Below are 18,380 nucleotides of genomic sequence, written 5' to 3'. Positions count from 1 at the left end.
GACGGAGGTTCACCTTCCAGCAGTACAATGACCCTAAGCATACTGATAAACCAACACTTGAGTGGTTTAAGGGGAAACATTTAAATGTCTTGGAATGGCCTAGTCAATGCCCAGACCTCAATCCAATTGAGAATCTGTGGTATGACTTAAAGATTGCTGTACACCAGCGGAACCCATCCAACTTGAAGGAGCTGGAGCAGTTTTGCCTTGAAGAATGGGCAAAAATCCCAGTGGCTAGATGTGCCAAGCTTACAGAGACATACCCCAAGAGACTTGCAGCTGTAATTGCTGCAAAAGGTGGCTCTACAAAGTATTGACTTTGGGGGGGGGGGGATTTTTTTACTTGTATACTGTCCGAAAGCACAAGTTACTTGTCCAATAATACAAAAGATGGTCTGTAACACCATTAGGAAGAAAGGTAACTGAAAATGGTGTTGTATGGCGCAAGGAACCACTTTACAAAATGAAATTCATTATTATTAAACATACAGAGAATCAGACAAAAATATAGGCTACCCTTTGCCTAGAGCTGGGCAATATGGACAAAGGTTCATATCACGATTAATACAACAATATATTGGGCAGCAAAACAAACAGCAGCCAAGCATCAATCATCATGTCACCAGGGCAGATACAGAACATATGACAGTAGCTAGGTTTCCATCCAATTTCCGACGGATGTTCATGCAAATATTCAACAATCTGCATAAAAACAATTGGCACATTTTCTCACCAGAGATGTGTTTCCATCACATTGACTTGTTGCGGATAAAAGGCTGTGCGTGATGACGTAGTGCACATAAAAATCATTTTTGCGGTTACATTTTCAACTCTAATGATGGTTTCCTCACAAAATAAATAGCATTATATAGCGAGTGTGCCCACTCTGGTATTGGCACGTGCGCTCTAGACAACAGCTGGCAGATACAGTACAGGTATAGCCACCATGAGATTATTATGGACAAAAGAGCAAGATTATTTTTATTTGCAAACGGCAGCCAAGCATCGATCATTAAGTCACCACGGGGGGCCAGTATGAAAAAATGTTATGCACTCACTAACTGTAAGTCGCTCTGGATAAGAGCGTCTGCTAAATGACTAAAAATGTAAAAATGTAAAATAATAAGACCCTCGATATTTATTGGAAAGGAGCATCAAGCTCATCACCTTGTACTTTCACCATCCTGTGAAGTTCATCACAACTTCTTTAATCTCTAGCCTAATAAACTGCATGCTTTCCCGAGTCGTAGTGGGAGGACCAAACAACATGTCATTGCATGACTCCAAGTTTACTTCAATATGATGGCTATTATATCAATATTAGCGCATAAAAGCGTTTCCACTGATATTTCTCACATAATTAATTTTACAGACACAAAAAGATCCCACCTTTTTTCTGTTTTCATCAGGCCTGTCATGACATTTTTTATCCGACGTACTTTACTGGCATAAAAAGGTTGGATGGAAACCTGGTTTGTGACATTAATACATGCCGCTAATGGCTATATAGTTAACTACCAAGATAACTAGCCAGCCTAGGTTACACAATATGATATCATTGTTTATTTCATAGGCTAGCCTACCTGCTGCTGCAATGTCTCTCGCTCTCCTCGAGCAATGGCCCCCTCGACTTTTCATGACAATACAAACCCTGTTTGCTGACCAGAAATCTGGTATAACTGGGCTAATAACTCACGAACTAGCAAGGAATATCAACAAATGTGCACACGTGTCTACAAGCAGCTCTAGATTTAGATCCTAAACCGCTGGCTCCTGAAGCCCCCATGAGTTCCCGAGTCTAGAAGCAGTCTAGCTAACGCATTAGCTAGCTAGCGAAATGCAAATTCCGTTTTACAAGAAAACGGCTGAGATGACTCAAACACTGTAGCTAGCTAGCAAGTCCTCCTCTGTGGCAATGTTATTGGGGCGCGGGAGTGTTAGATTCATCTTTTAATTTGAACTTAACTGTCATTGAAGTTGGTGGTTACTACTGGTTTCAGATGACGAGAGAAACTGTCCGTCATGTTTAGTGTTTTGGTAAGGGCTCGAAGTGACGTCTCGCACCCAAGAAGCCTCAACCAATCAATCAACGGATATGAATGACTTTGCCTCTGGAAAGGAAATTTCACTACCGGATATGCGATAACCCTATCTCCCAAAAACGGATGTCAAGGAAAAAATATATATATAATCAAATTGAATAGTTAATAGTTTCCTTTTTTTTATGCCAAACTTAACATGGCTCGTCATGGTAATGTTTTTGATTACCCTAAAAAGTTTCAAGTTGATAGGCCATTGTGAAGTGGATTTACAAAGGATTTAAATGGACACAAAATCTGATTTCCTACTTTATCAATAACTCAGCCATCTCTTAACCAATCACTTAGCTTTTGTCAAACTAAGTTAAGAGATGTACCATGGGCCTACATACACGAATGTTGTGTTAATTTGATGGATCTATGGTCCATGAGAATACGTTTTTTTAAAGGTTTTCCAAAAATGTCCAAGACGGAGGAAAATCTATCCTGACGGACCTTATTGGTCCTTGATGCAAATGTTTTCAGCATGAGGAAAGACACCTACATCCAAAGTGTCGAGTCTCTAGGTCAAACGGGGCAGCGAATATGAGGGTTTAAGTGAGGCTGCTTATAACAGCACTACCTATGGGCCAATTGGTGCCATTATTTATTGACCAATTTATGAATGGCCTCTAGTTTCTGTGTGCCAAATTAGAAAAAAGTGACCAATCTATACTTGAGTTATTTGACCATGTCAAGGAAGATAAATGATCTCAGAATAACAAAAGGTTTCACAGCTTTTCTGTGAACCCCTAACAATGTATTTCAGAATTCTCACCTATAAAATAAATCTATGTAATTGACTTTATTGTGTGGCTATTAGCCAAGCATTAATACTGATTTTTTCTCTTATGTACAATGACTCATGCAAAAATTAAAGAGGTAGAGAAAAATATAGTATGTACAAGTGTGTCTATGCTATGATGTCCAAACAGAATGCACTGAATAGGATTGTACTGGTGGAGGCTGCTGAGGGGAGGACGGTTCATAATAATGTCTGGAATGGAGCAAATGGAATGGCATCAAACACATGGAAACCATATGTTTGATGTTGTTAATATCTTTCCACCTATTCTGCTCCAGCCATTACCACGTGCCCGTCCTCCCCAATTAAGGTGCCACCAACATCCTGTGGATGAAGCAGTGCATTTGTAATATGACAGCAGGGCTTTGCAGCACACCTTACAAATAGAACACTCATCCCTGTCACAAACAACCAGAGGTAATGTAGTGTAGCCAGGCAACCAGGATGTAGGATGTGAAAGTGGTCCATAAACTGAGATGACACAGGGTTTGTGTCCTAAATGGCACCATTTTCCCTATATAGGGCTCTGGTCAAAACGAGTGCAATATAAAGATAATAGGGTGCCATTTGGGATGGCTGTAGTGGCTATTTTTGGTCAGGCCCCTGTGATTCATCAGGGGGTGTTTGGCGGTCTGATGTGGCAGGATGTGTCACACCCCTAATTGTCTGACTGGCTCATGGTGATTTCTCACCGACCTCTGTGCTCTTGGACAGACCTGACCTGAGACTGAGAGCACTGTGGCTGACACAGGAACAAACTGAGGCCACAGGGGCAAACCTGTTTCATATCTGACTCATCTGAGGAGAATAGAGGTGCAGCTCATCCTCCCATGGCTCATACAATGTGCAAGAAATAGCATACTTTATAAGGTATAGTGTTTCAGGTATGATGGAGGTATGGTCCCGTGTAGGTCAGTTGGTAGAGCATGGTGCTTGCAACGCCAGGGTTGTGGGTTCGATTCCCACGGGTGGCCAGTATGAAAAAATGTATGCACTCACTAACTGTAAGTCGCTTTGGAAAAGAGCGTCTGTTAAATGAAGAAGCAGTGAAATTCTCTTAAATTCAAACCCTGAACCTCATGGTCAAAACATATTGATACAACAGTAGCTAAGTCTGTCCATAATAAAGTGCTGCTCTGCCTTCTTAACAACACTATCAACAAGGCAGGTCCTACAGGCCCTAGTTTTGTCACACCTGGACTACTTTTCAGTCGTGTGGTCATGTGCCTCAAAGAGGGACTTAGGAAAATTACAATTGGCTCAGCTGGCCCTTAAAAGTACACGGGGAGCTAACATTTTACCTTTATTTAACTAGGCAAGTCAGTTACAAACAAATTCTTATTTACAATGACGGCCTACACCGGCCAAACCCGGATGACGCTGGGCCAATTGTGCACCGCCCTATGGGACTCCCAATCACGGCCAGTTGTGATACAGCCTGGAATCAAACCAGGGGGTCTGTAGTGACGCCTCAAGCACTGAGATGCAGTGCCTTAGACCGCTGCGCCACTCGGAACATTAATGATATGTATGTCAATCTCTCCTGGCTCAAAGTGGAGGAGAGATTGACTCCATCACTACTTGTTTTTGTAAGAAGTTTTGACAAGCTGAATGCACAGAGCTGTCTGTTTAAACTACTAGCCCACAGCTCGGACACCCATGCATACCCCACAAGACATGCCACCAGAGGTCTCTTCACAATCCCCAAGTCCAGAACAGACTATGGGAGGCGCACAGTACTAAATAGAGCCATGACTAGATGGAACTCTATTCCACATCAGGTAACTGATGCAAGCAGTAGAATCAGACCAAAAAAAATAGATTAAAATATACCTTATGGAACAGCGGGGACTGTGAAGAGACACACACAAAGGTACAGACACAAGCATACGCACACAAGCGCTAGTACCCACACTCTACACACACTCGTACATTGTAATATTGTTGTATGGTGGTATTATACATTTTGTATTGTAGATATGTAGTGGTGTAATAATGTTTTATGATGTACTGTTTTATCTTTTGTTTTATACAGTGCATTCGGAAAGTATTCAGACCCCTTGACTTTTTCCACATTTTGTTACGTTACAGACTTATTTTTTAATGGATTCAATTGTTTTTTTCCCCTCATCAATCTACACACACCCCATAATGAAAAAGCAAAAACTGGTTTTTAGAAATGTTTGCAAATGTATTACATATAAAACACTGAAATATCACATTTACATAAGTATTCAGACCCATTACTCAGTACTTTGTTGAACACCTTTGGCATCAATTACAGCCTTGAGTCTTCTTGGGAATGACGCTACAAGCTTGACACACCTGTATTTAGGGAGTTTCTCCCATTCTTCTCTGCAGATCCTCTCAAGCTCTGTCAGGTTGGATGGGGAGCATCGCTTCACAGCTATTTTCAGGTCTCTCCAGAGATGTTCGATCAGGTTTAAGTCTGGGCTCTGGCTGGGCCACTCAAGGACATTAAGAGACTTGTCCCAAAGCCACTCCTGCGTTGTCTTGGCTGTGTGCTTGGGTCATTGTCCTGTTGGAAGGTGAACCTTCGCCCCAGTCTGAAGTCCTGAACTCTCTGGAGCAGGTTTTCATCAAGGATCTCTCTGTACTTTGTTCCATTCATCTTTCCCTCGATCCTGACTGGTCTCCCAGTCCCTGCCGCTGAAAAACATCCCCACAGCATGATGCTGCCACCACCATGCTTTACCATAGGGATGGTGCCAGGTTTCCTCCAGACGTGACGCTTGGCATTCAGGCCAAAGAGTTCAAACTTGGTTCCGTCAGACTAGAGAATCTTGTTTTTCATGGTGTGTGAGTCCTTTAGGTGCCTTTTGGTAAACTCCAAGCGGGCTGTCATGTGCCTTTTACTGAGGAGTGGCTTCTGTCTGGCCACTCTACCATAAAGGCCTGATTGGTGGAGCGCTGCAGAGATGATTGTCCTTCTGGAAGGTTCTCTCATCTCCACAGAGGAACTCTGGAGCTCTGTCAGAGTGACCATCGGGTTCTTGGTCACCTCCCTGACCAAGGCCCTTCTCCCACGATTGCTCAGTTTGGCCGGGCGGCCAGCTCTAGGAAGAGTCTTGGCAGTTCCAAACTTCTTCCATTTAAGAATGATGGAGGACACTGTGTTCTTGGGGACCTTCAATGCTGAAGAAATGTTTTTGTACCCTTCCCCAGATCTGTGCCTCGACACAATCCTGTCTCTGAGCTCTACGGACAATTCCTTCGACCTCACGGCTTGGTTCTTGCTCTGACATGCACTGTCAACTGTGGGACCTATATATAGACAGGTGTGTTCCTTTCCAAATCATGTCCAATCAATTGAATTTACTACAGGTGGATTCCAATCAAGTTGTAGAAATATCTCAAGGATGATCAATGGAAACAGGATGCACCTGAGCTCAATTTCGAGTCTCATAGCAAAGGGTCTGAAAACTTATGCAAATAAGGTATTTCTGTTTTTAATTTATAAAAAACTGTTTTGTGTGTAGATTGATGAGGGATTAGTATTTATTTAATCAATTTTAGAATAAGGCTGTAACGTAACAAAATGTGTAAAAAGTCAAAGGGTCTGAATACTTTCCGAATGCACTGTATGTAATGTAAGTGCCTTAATGTGTTTGGACCCCAGGAAGAGCTAATGGGGATCCCTAATAAATACAAATTCAAATACAAATGTCTGGAATTAAATCATTACTACAGGTTTCCACTTATAATTTTAAAGTCCCAAAGCCTCTCATCATGCAACAAGGTTTACAATGTTGGAATGCAAAATGACTCATTGTTGGCACACAATATTACACGTTTTGAAATGAATAGGCCTACATTTATTAATTATTTAATACATTATTGATCAATTATGTAGATATGTAGATATACATATCCATAATGTTTTATCGTGTACACCGGTGGTTTATGGAAACTGTTAGCAACAAAGGATGAGATAGACTGTTACCACAATCTCCAATCTGGGCGCGCGAAGCATCACTGGTCCACGCGCCGTCTTCAGTCTCCTTTCAGTCGAAGGGAGGAGAGCGAGACAATTCGCAGCACCTCCATTCATGTAGTGATGCAACTGTAGTAGTAGGGTTTCATATATTGCATATTTCTCGAATTCCTTCATCTGAGAGCGTAGCGAACCTTTAGACACTCGGGACAGGTCTGTCGGCGCACCTACCGCAGCAAATAATTCACGAACTGAAGAAGACTGACTGTAGCGGAGTTGAAGGGCTACGTAAGAGCGAGCAGTCGACAGTTTCATTAGCGGCGTTTGCAGAGAAGTAAAGCGTGACAACATCCTCCGCGGGGTAAAACGACGACTGGGTTACATTATGTTATGAGGTGAGTAACCTATTTTACATATTTCGTATACAGTGATAGCTTCAAGGTTTTTCAGAATGGCAATGTTGTGGATGTGGAGCCCTACTGTAGATAAATAGCCCAAGCAAGAATGTAAGACATTATTTCACTGGTCTACACATAAAGTAGGCTAGCCTACACACAAATACTACAAACTTGGCTTCTTACCCATGCTTTTAAGGTTGTCCTGAGGTATAGCCCACATCGACTGTACCTACAGTTGCAGTAGGTTAGCCTATAATAACCTTCACTTCGGTGGATAAATACAGTTAGATTCCAAGAAGAAGCGACCTGTAATGCTACTTCAACAATGTTACATTGACAGGAGTCAAGAATGTCAAACTTTAAGATAGGCTATTATTGTTGAAGAAACTGCAGAGGGCACACATGTAACACATCCATTGCTGTAGTTGTCGTATTTAAATAGTAGTACAATTTTAGTCATTTAGCAGACGCTCTTATCCAGAGCGACTTACAGGAGCAATTAGGGTTAAGTGCCTTGCTCAAGGGCACATTGACAGATTTTTCACCTAGTCGGCTCGGGGATTAGAACAAGCGACCTTTCGGTTACTGGCACAACGCTCTTAACCACTAAGATACCTAGTTCATACGTTGCTGTAGTAGCTAGTAGTAGTTGCTGTAGTTTTCCTAATTCTGTAGAACAGCTTGTGTCCTGGGGTGGTGAGAGTGACAGCACCATGGCTCATCTAAGGGCCTGTGGCCAAACATCTACTCATTACTGTGTAGCAGCAGCTCTGGTTTCTGTTGGCTGGAGACTGCATGTGGCTCATCATCAGGGGTCACTGTGAGGGGTGGTGCATCATGATCAAACTACATTTTTTACTCAGACACACTGAGTAAGGTTAATTAAATGAATTCATCTGAATTCACATACCAAAAATCAATAACAGATCATTAAAACCTTTAATACAGCAGTATTATAAGTATTACATTACAAGTTATGTTTTCTGTTAGAATTGTGTCCTAATTCTGTCTCTTAGCCTATGATTATTAAGCTCCTACATAAACAGTTCGGTTAGGTGTAGTGTCAGTCAATGATAAACACAAGAATTTACAACAATTTCTAACAACATAATTAAATGGAAGATTTGCGCTAAGGTCCTTGATACACGCCCTTCACCTGGACGCTGTAGACGTCTGACTGCCGACATTTTCAAGTGATTCTACATGTAAAATTGGTGAGCACTCGGAGGAGCTTAGTACTCTCTCTACTGCCTGAGCCTTAAGAGGTTTGGGCTTTTACAAAATTCCTTACTAGACTGAAATTGTGTAATCAGTCAACTATTTATGTTTCTCTCCACTCTCTGAAATGAACAGCGGTCCCCCCCATAAAATTAAGAAATCTAAAATACAAAATATTGCAAATGCGATTTGACTTGCGATATAGATCAAAACACATTGGTGAACTGTTGGAATCATAGAAATAGCATGATTTATATTAAGAAGCAAAGTGGAAAGCAGCATCGTTCTTGTTTGGAACAATCTGTTGACTGCATTTGACCTAACAGAACAGCATGCAAACTAACACTGAGTGTACAAAACATTAGGAACACCTTCCTAATAGTGAGTTGCACCCCCTTTTGCCCTCAGAACAGCCTAATTTCGTCAAGGCATGGAATTTACAAGGTGTCTAAAGTGTTCCACAGGGATGCTGGCCCATGTTGATTCCAGTGCTTCCCACAGTTGTGTCAAGTTGGCTGGATGTCCTTTGGGTGGTGGACCATTCTAGATACACACAGGAAAATGTTTAGCGTGACAAACCCAGCAGAGTTGCAGTTCTTGACACATTTAAACTGGTGCGCCTGGCACCTACTACTATACCCCATTCAAAGGCACTTAAATCTTTTGTCTTGCCCATTCACGCTCTGAATGGCACACATACACAATCCATGCCTCAAAAATCCTTCTTTAACCTGTCTCCTCCCCTTCATCTACACTGATTTAAGTGGATTTAACTAGTGACATCAATAAGGGATCATATTTCACCTGGATTCACCTGGTCAGTCTGTCATGTACACTAAATGTATAGTGAATCTAACAGCGGGGAGGAGGAACTGCGCTTCTTGAGTGACGGGGCGAGGGTTTGTGTGAATGGGAAGCAGCCGCAAGAGGATAGAGGGAGAGAGACGACAAACAGAGTAAATTATAAAAATGGACGTTACACATCGTGACGCTGAGTGACGTTTCAAAATAATGCGATATGGATATTTCTTGCGATATGGTTATTGCACATGTGAATATTGCGATTTCGATGTAAATTCGATTAATTGTGCAGCCCTACTCCCAATTGCATTTTGCACTGCCCGGGGTACCCCCTCATTTACATTTTACAAATAGGTTTATGTTGAGTCTTTCCAAGTACCCCCTGTGGATAGGCCAAGTTGAGAACCACTGATTAACAGAACGTCTACTCACATTACATGTATACTTAAAATTGAAAGGTTTCAGTTTCTTCTCTTTTCATTTTAGCAAATTTCATAACGGCATGTTAAATGTGTGTTTCTAAACAAAAAATCTAGACTGACATTTTGTTCTACATATTCTTAATTGTTGACTGTCAAAGTGTCCATAGACAGTGTGTGTCATCTGAGCAGCCATCAAGCTGAACTAGCCAGGCAGCATCTCCAGTATCTTTCCATCTTTCTGTAAAAGGTTAGACAAATGCCACAAATAATTGTCAGAGAGCAGTTTCCTTATAATATATCTTTCCGCTGGCTTGCCACTATGATTATCCGAGGAGGATAAGGTCAGAGTGGCCAATGAATATCTAGTCGGCCTTGCGGTGTCTGTGTGGAAGACATCAAGCTTACTGTGACAGTAAGGATGTGAGACTGTGAGGCGTAATCATTGACAAATGAAGACTGTCTGTGACGGTGAAAGTGGATTTCTGGCTGCACCTCTTGTTTCTGTGCATTCAGTCACTGCTGTAGCCATCCCAAATTACACGCTATTCCCCATGAAGTGCACTACTTCTGGTCAAAAGTAGTGCACTATATAGGGAAAATTATGCGATTTGGGACAGACAGCCTATGTAAAGAGGCCTTAGAGCCAGCTGCTGACAGACTGACTGTATGAATGAATGGACTGTGTCTGTGTGGACTCTGCCATGTTAAGCAGGATTACTACAGTAAGTGAAGCACCAATGCCAAGATTAGCAGCGGAAAGCAAGGATGCATCCCAAATGGCAACATATTCTCTATTTAGTGCACTACTTTTGACCAGGACACTTAAATGTAGTGCACTTTATATAGGGGTTAGGGTGCCATTTGGGATCGCAACCCAAGACTCTTAACACTCTAGGCATGGATCTAGCTTCCATCTCGGTGGGATCAGAGATGCTGCTCTGATGGCCGTCAAGTGCTTAACTGGTTCACTGAGCATCTTGCTGATGCAGGGCTTGAATTTCATGTTTATAAAAGAGGGAGGAATCGAAAAAGTATGTATGCCCTCGCATGTTTTGCCGCCGGTGCTTTTGTCTGTCCCTCTTGCAGTGTTTACTCAAGATTTGAGATTTGAGTTTTGAGTGGAGATGTGTGATGGCTCCCAAAGCTGCATCCCTAGATACAAGATTTTGAATAGAAAAAAACACTTTTTCATCAAATGGGCTTTTCACGCAGGTAGCAATTTTATTCCATTGTGTTGTTACTGCCACACATGGTATTTTCTTTCAAATGGTATCCTTTTGAATAACCTTTTCAATTCAAGCCCTTATTCCTGCTTTTACACCCTATTTTCAAAGTTGTTGGTGTGACACTCTGGCTCCATGGACTTTGATATTTGAGCCAGGGTTGTTCATTGTCATTGGTTTGGGTGTATTTCATTTGGTGGTGTTGGGGATGGGTGAGTTTCATTTTGTTTGTGTCTAGTGGTGATTGGTCGATGACTCCCAATCGGAGGTAACGAGTGTCAGCTGTCGGCTCGTTATCTCTGATTGGGAGCCATATATATTCTGTGTGTTTTCTCCTTTGTTTTGTGGGTTATTGTTCCAGTGTTGTATGTTCTGTCGGTGTCACAGAGGACTTCATGTATCGTCATTTGTTGTTTTTTGTGGTTGCTTTATTTAATAAAGTCATCATGTTCACTCCACGCGCTGCGTATTGGTCCGCTTCTTCAGACGATCGTGACAGAATAACCCACCAAAAAAGGACCAAGCAGCGCGTCCAGGAGCAAAGGGTCTGGACATGGGAGGAACTGTTGGACGGTAAAGGGTCCTGGACGTGGGAAGAAATCCTGGACGGCATGGATCGCCGTCCATGGAGCGAAACAGAGGAGAGGCGACGGAGAGAGGAGCAACAGCGTCGGCAGAGCCAACGTCGGAAGGACGAGAGGCAACCCCAAGAAATTTTTGGGGGGCACATGGCTTGGGCGACGGAGCAGCAGGAGGCTGCCACAAGGCAGAGTCAGAGGGCTGCCAGGTTAAGGGGGCTGACGGAGGCAGAGAAGGGACGGATTCAGTGGGCTACCAGGTCAAGGGGGCTACTGGGTAAAGCAGGGAAGGAAGGTGTTGAGGCACGGCGTGAGGTACTGGGGTGTGTAACCAGTTCGGTCCGGCCCGTTCCTAGTCCCGAGGTGCAGCCAGTAGTGTGTGTTCCCCGTGCACGGTACGGCCTGTTCCGGTCCCTCGCACTAAGTGTAAGGTGCGCGTCGCCAGCCCGGTTCGGCCTGTTCCTGCCATACGCACCAAGTATGCGGTGCGCGTCGCCAGCTCAGCCCGGCCTGTTCCTACTCCACGCACCAGGGATACGGTGCGCTCGCCAGCCCAGCCCGGCCTGTTCCTACTCCACGCACCAGGGATACGGTGCGCTTCGCCAGCCCAGCCCGGCCTGTTCCTACTCCACGCACCAGGGATACGGTGCGCTTCGCCAGCCCGGCCCGGCCTGTTCCGGCCACTCGCACCAGGGATACGGTGCGCGTCGCCAGCCCCGCCCGGCCTGTTCCTGCTCTCCGCACTAGGCGTGAGGTGAGTCCCCAGGGTCCAGCATGCCCTGTTCCGGCTCCCCGCACTAGGCGTTATGGGAGTCCCCAGGGTCCAGCATGCCCTGTTCCGACTCCCCGCACTAGCCCTGAGATGCGTGTCCTCAGCCCGGTACCTCCAGTTCCGGCACCACGCATCAGGCCTACGGTGCGTCCCCAGGGCCAAGCATGCCCTGTTGCTGCTTCCCGCACTAGCCCTGAGATGCGTGTCCTCAGCCCGGTACCTCCAGTTCCGGCACCACGCATCAGGCCTACGGTGCGTCCCCAGGGTCCAGCATGCCCTGTTGCTTCTCCCCGCACTAGCCCTGAGATGCGTGTCCTCAGCCCGGTACCTCCTGTTCCGGCACCACGCACCAGGCCTACGATGCGCCTCAGACGGCCAGAGTCTGCCGTCTGCCCAACGGGGCCTGAACTGCCCGTCTGCCCAAAGCCTGCAAAGCCGCCCGTCTGCCATGAGCCATCAGAGCCGTCCGCCAGACCGGAGCCGCTAGAGCCTTCCGCCAGACAGGATCAGCCAGAGCCTTCCGCCAGACAGGATCAGCCAGAGCCTTCTGCCAGACAGGATCAGCCAGAGCCTTCTGCCAGACAGGATCAGCCAGAGCCTTCTGCCAGACAGGATCAGCCAGAGCCTTCCGCCAGACAGGATCAGCCAGATCCGTCAGTCGGCCATGAGCAGCCAGATCTGTCAGTCGGCCATGAGCAGCCAGATCCGTCAGCCAGCCATGAGCAGCCAGATCCGTCAGCCAGCCATGAGCAGCCAGATCCGTTAGCCAGCCATGAGCAGCCAGATCCGTTAGCCAGCCATGAGCAGCCAGTTCCGTCAGCCAGCCATGAGCCGTCCAGCCAGGATCCGCCAGAGCCGTCCAGCCAGGATCCGCCAGAGCCGTCCAGCCGGGATCCGCCAGAGCCGTCCAACCGGGATCCGTCAGAGCCGTCCAGCCAGGATCCGCCAGCCAGCCAGGATCCGCCAGAGCCAGCCAGCCAGGATCCGCCATTTAGTCAGGTGCTGCCCCTTAGCTCGGTGTTGCTCCTTATCCTGTTGCTGTCCCTTATCCTGGTGCTGTCCCTTAGCCTGGTACTGCCCCTTAGTCCGGTACTGCCCCTTAGTCCGGTACTGCCCCGTAGTCCGGTGCTGCCCCTTAGGCCGGTGCTGCCCCTTAGCCCGGTGCTGCCCCTTGTCCCGGTGCTGCCCCTTATCCCGGTGCTGCCCCTTATCCCGGTGCTGCCCCTTAGGCCGATGCTGCCCCTTAGTCCGGTGTTGCCCCTTAGTCCAGGTGGGGTTAGTTGGAGGGTGGTCATTGGGAGGAGGCTACCGAAGCAGGTTGTGACTGTGGTGGGGTGGGGATCACGACCGGGGCCAGAGCCGCCACCGTGGACAGACGCCCACCCAGACCCTCCCCTAGTCCTGATATTGGTGCGCCCGGAGTTCGCACCTTTAGGGGGGGGTACTGTGACACTCTGGCTCCATGGACTTTGATATTTGAGCCAGGGTTGTTCATTGTCATTGGTTTGGGTGTATTTCATTTGGTGGTGTTGGGGATGGGTGAGTTTCATTTTGTTTGTGTCTAGTGGTGATTGGTCGATGACTCCCAATCGGAGGTAACGAGTGTCAGCTGTCGGCTCGTTATCTCTGATTGGGAGCCATATATATTCTGTGTGTTTTCTCCTTTGTTTTGTGGGTTATTGTTCCAGTGTTGTATGTTCTGTCGGTGTCACAGAGGACTTCACGTATCGTCGTTTTTTGTGGTTGCTTTATTTAATAAAGTCATCATGTTCACTCCACGCGCTGCGTATTGGTCCGCTTCTTCAGACGATCGTGACAGATGGCCTCATGTTTTCAGATATCTCAAAATGAAGTTCTGAGTCACAAGGTGTGACAAGGAGTGAGTCAAGTGGCATATCTTTTCTTCCTGTAAAACAGATAGAAGCAATTATCTGGGAGCTGCTATAGTGTTAGAAACATTCCATAAAGACTCAAGGGTTTATCGCCTCATAAAGTTATTTTATTCTGCAGTTTAACATCAAAAGGGGGTTTGTAGATATCGTTTGACAGACAATTAACAGCATGCTAGTCCAAGACATTCCCATTGAGAGAATGATAATTAGATGTCTGTTTTTTAATCCACTGAAAATGTAATAGGAGGACTTGTGGTTGTCAAACTGCTGGCATTGGGGAATTAGCACGGAGTCTACAAAGAATTGAGAGGCACAGGTTGATTGTTTCTGCTCTACCGATTTGTTTCACCTTTCACAAGGCAGCCTGAGGTTTTGAACTTTTCAATAAAACTAACTATACTATGGAAAATATCAGGACTCAGAGATAGTCACATGGTGGCCAAATGTTTTCATTATTTGCTGTTAAAAATCACCATACAAGCATCTGGTTGAACACTGGGGAGGCATAGTTGCATTGATCTGATTTGTATTTTTTATTGGTATTTATTATGGATCCCCAGTAGTTCCTTCCAAGGCAGCAGCTACTCTTCCTGGGGTTTATTATGGATCCCCAGTAGTTCCTGCCAAGGCAGAAGCTACTCTTCCTCTGGTTTATTATGGAACCCCATTAGTTCCTGCCAAGGCAGCAGCTACTCTTCCTGGGGTTTATTATGGATCCCCAGTAGTTCCTTCCAAGGCAGCAGCTACTCTTCCTGGGGTTTATTATGGATCCGCAGTAGTTTCTGCAAAGGCAGAAGCTACTCTTCCTGGGGTTTATTATGGATCCGCAGTAGTTTCTGCAAAGGCAGAAGCTACTCTTCCTGGGGTTTATTATGGATCCCCAGTAGTTCCTGCCAAGGCAGCAGCTACTCTTCCTGGGGTCCAGCTAAATTAAGGCAGTTATAAACAAATAAAAACATTACATTACACTTCACAACAGATTTCACAACACTACTCTAGTACCACAAACTGTATCTACAACACAAAATCCATGTGTACTTGTCACGACTTCCTCCTCTCCTTGTTCGGGCAGGCTTCGGCGCTCGTCATCACCGGCCTTCTAGCCACTGCCGCTCCTCATCTCATCATTCCATTTATTTTGTCTAGCTTTTACACACACCTGGTTCATATCCCCTCATCAGTACCTGTATAAATATTCCCTCTGCCCCCCATGTCTTTGTGTGTGATTGTTTATTGTGGAGGTGACGATAGCTCGGTGGAGCTTTATATATTTGTATCACCGGGATATTCACCTGTGTGCTTTGTTTTCTCCAGTGCGCCGTTATACATTTTACATTTACATTTTTAGTCATGTAGCAGACGCTCTTATCCAGAGCGACTTACAGTTAGTGAGTGCATACATAATTTAATTTTAAATTTTTCATACTGGCCCCCCGTGGGAATCAAACCCACAACCCTGGCGTTGCAAACGCCATACTCTACCAACTGAGCTACATCCCTGCCGGCCATTCCCTCCCCTACCCTGGACGACGCTGGGCCAATTGTGCGCCGCCGCATGGGTCTCCCGGTCACGGCCGGCTACGACAGAGCCTGTAGCCTGTAGTGTTTTACGCATTGCTGCGTACCGCTGTATTTGAAGATTAAACCATTTATTCTGTGATTTACCCTCCTGCACCTGACTCCGTCCAAATCACCCGCTACAGTACTTGTGTGTATAATGCGTATGTTATGTGTGTATAATACGTATGTTATGTGTGTATAATGGGTATGTTATCATGCGTGTGCGTATGTGTGTGTCTGTGCCTGTGTGTGTGTGTCTCTTCACAGTCTGTACTGTTCCATAAGGTGTAGTTTTATCCGTTTTTTAAAATCTGATTTTACTGCTATTGTCATGAGGAAAAGTTCATGTTCTGAAGTTTGTGCTCTTTAACCATCGTTATAATGTAATGTGCTGTGAGTCACAGATGGCATCGTTGATGGCAGAGGGTACTGTACGGAGAGAAGCTAAATACGTTTGTCAAAAAATGTCAAGCACTCACTCATTTTAAGTGATTCACTCTTTATTTAATAGCATATCCAGCCACTAATTTGTGTGGGTTGCCTTTGGCAGCCCGCCGTTTCCCATTGTTCATTTCTGCATCTCGCTGTGTCAATCATTTAGTTGGTTACCTGCCGCACTCGCTGGCTGCCATAGCAATACAATGTCCGTTTGTGTAACCATGTAATCAAGGAGAGACTACGTGCTGAAGTAGTCTTGGCACAGTTAACTGCTGTTAAAATCTCATACAGTTGTCAGTCACATAGAGTTGTGTTTCTTTTGAAGCAGTTGTTATAGGTAGGTTCTCACCTCACATAGGGGAGAGTGGGGTAAGTTGAGCCACACATGTTTCTAGGAAACCATACACAAAATTAATCATTTGACCAAATATTTAGGAAGAGGTCATCATTTCATGGAGTTTGTGAAGGAACAAACCATATGGAAAAAGTGGCAAGTCAAAGGAATTTATTGTGTTAGAGGTTTTATGATGCTTGTATCTAAACCAAAGTAGATAATTGTAAGATTGTTCAATACATCAGTTGGGGTCTCTATAAGCTTCAATATGAGGTCCTAAACATAGCATGGAAGTGCATCCTTGTAGCTGTGTGGGCTAATATAGTCAAAATGTTTGCCTTGGGGTATGTTGAGCCAATGGCCATGGGGTAAGTTGAGCCAATGGCCATGGGGTAAGTTGAACCAATGGTTGAGCCAATGGCACGTTTAGCAAATTGAAGTGTTTTCTTCCCAGGCGTAATGCAAGGCATTATTGCTGGGATATGAGGGCCTATATTAAAGAGCCACTGAACATGCCAATTGGCACGTGTGTTTTTCTGTTGCTCATTCGAAAAACAAGATTTCAGTCTTGGAGGTTTGTTCCTGACTGATTCAACATTTGGTTAATGATATTTGTCCCCCATGAGACACTGTAGACACGGAAGCCTATTTCACTTCCTCAAAATCCCCAGAATGAATCTAAGAAAGCTCAAGAAATCAGTAATACATTTTGACGTTTTTGCCGAAGATGTTTTAGTTGCGCAATTTTAAATCAGGTGTTTGGTTCAGTATTTCTCAAGTAAAAAAATTTGTGAAGTTGTGATGCGTGATTTGAAGGAGTCAGGCGCAGGAGGGTAAATCACAGTATACAGAGTTTATTCCGTAATCCAGCGTAACCAGTCCAGTGCGCAAAACAGGCACACTAGAACAAACATGCACACGGGGAAAATACCCAGGCAATACAAAATACTGAGCTCAACCGAGCTACTAATCCTCACAATGAACAATCACCCACAAGGACAAGGGGGGCAGAGGGAACACTTAACACGTACTAATGAGGGGATATGAACCAGGTGTGTATAATTGACAAGACAAGACAAATGTAATGATGAGATATGGAGCGGCAGTGGCTAGTAAGCCGGTGACGACGATCGCCGAAGCCTGCCCGAACAAGGAGGGGAGGCAGCTTCGGAGGAAGTCGTGACAGACGTATTGTCTTATGTAAATAAAGTCTGAGCTGCTGGGCAGGTCTGTCTCACTGTCTATGCTATTGGATAGAGAGCAATCACCACAGCTGTTGATGTTAGTGGGCAAATGGACATTGTCAAATCAAAACCCAACCTTCATTTACCCGTTGTCACGCACGGATGTTCCAAACTCCGTTTTAGACGAGACTGACGTTATGACCAAAGTTATGCTATTTACCCTTTGTAGTCAATTTTGACACTAGAATAACAGTTTCTGACTCAAATCGATGCCACATAGGCCATTTTCAAAGGGATTTGTTGCTTTTTAAAGGCAATCATTCTTTAAAGGTGTTACAAAAAGTACAGTGTTTGTTAAGTGTTAAGCCTGTGTTAAAATAAACTTTAAATGATTAAAAGACAATAAAGCGATTGTGATTGTGTTGAATTGTGTTTGGGAAATATGTATGCACAGTATGAAAAATGTATGCACTCACTAACTGTAAGTCGCTCTGGATAAGAGCGTCTGCGAAATGACTAAAATGTAAAATGTAAATAAAGATAGACATCGTTTTAAAAAGATAGTGGTAATATTTAATTCAGTACAGAAATGTGTAGGCGGCATAACTTACCCTGGCCCGCGACTCAACTTTACCCCATACCCGGGGTAAGTTGAGCCAAGAGACCACTTATTTTGGACAACATGTTTTCAAAACTGTAATGTTTACATTCATTCTGATTAT

General features: G+C 44.8%; 1 protein-coding gene across 2 annotated transcripts in view; it reads left to right on the top strand.

The window, feature by feature from the left end:
- Positions 1 to 6,901: 6,901 nt before the first annotated feature.
- Positions 6,902 to 18,380, top strand: part of LOC121531664 (alpha-1,3-mannosyl-glycoprotein 4-beta-N-acetylglucosaminyltransferase C-like) — a 172,618-nt gene continuing 161,139 nt past the window's right edge. For both annotated transcript variants that reach the window (XM_041837026.2, XM_041837025.2), the window contains exon 1: positions 6,902 to 7,233. The gene's annotated coding sequence lies outside the window, so the exon portion shown is untranslated. The remainder of the gene's footprint in view (positions 7,234 to 18,380) is intronic.

The sequence above is a fragment of the Coregonus clupeaformis genome, chromosome 19 (assembly GCF_020615455.1).
Source record: "Coregonus clupeaformis isolate EN_2021a chromosome 19, ASM2061545v1, whole genome shotgun sequence".
Lineage (NCBI taxonomy): Eukaryota > Metazoa > Chordata > Actinopteri > Salmoniformes > Salmonidae > Coregonus > Coregonus clupeaformis.
This window is presented reverse-complemented; position numbering and strand designations above follow the sequence as displayed.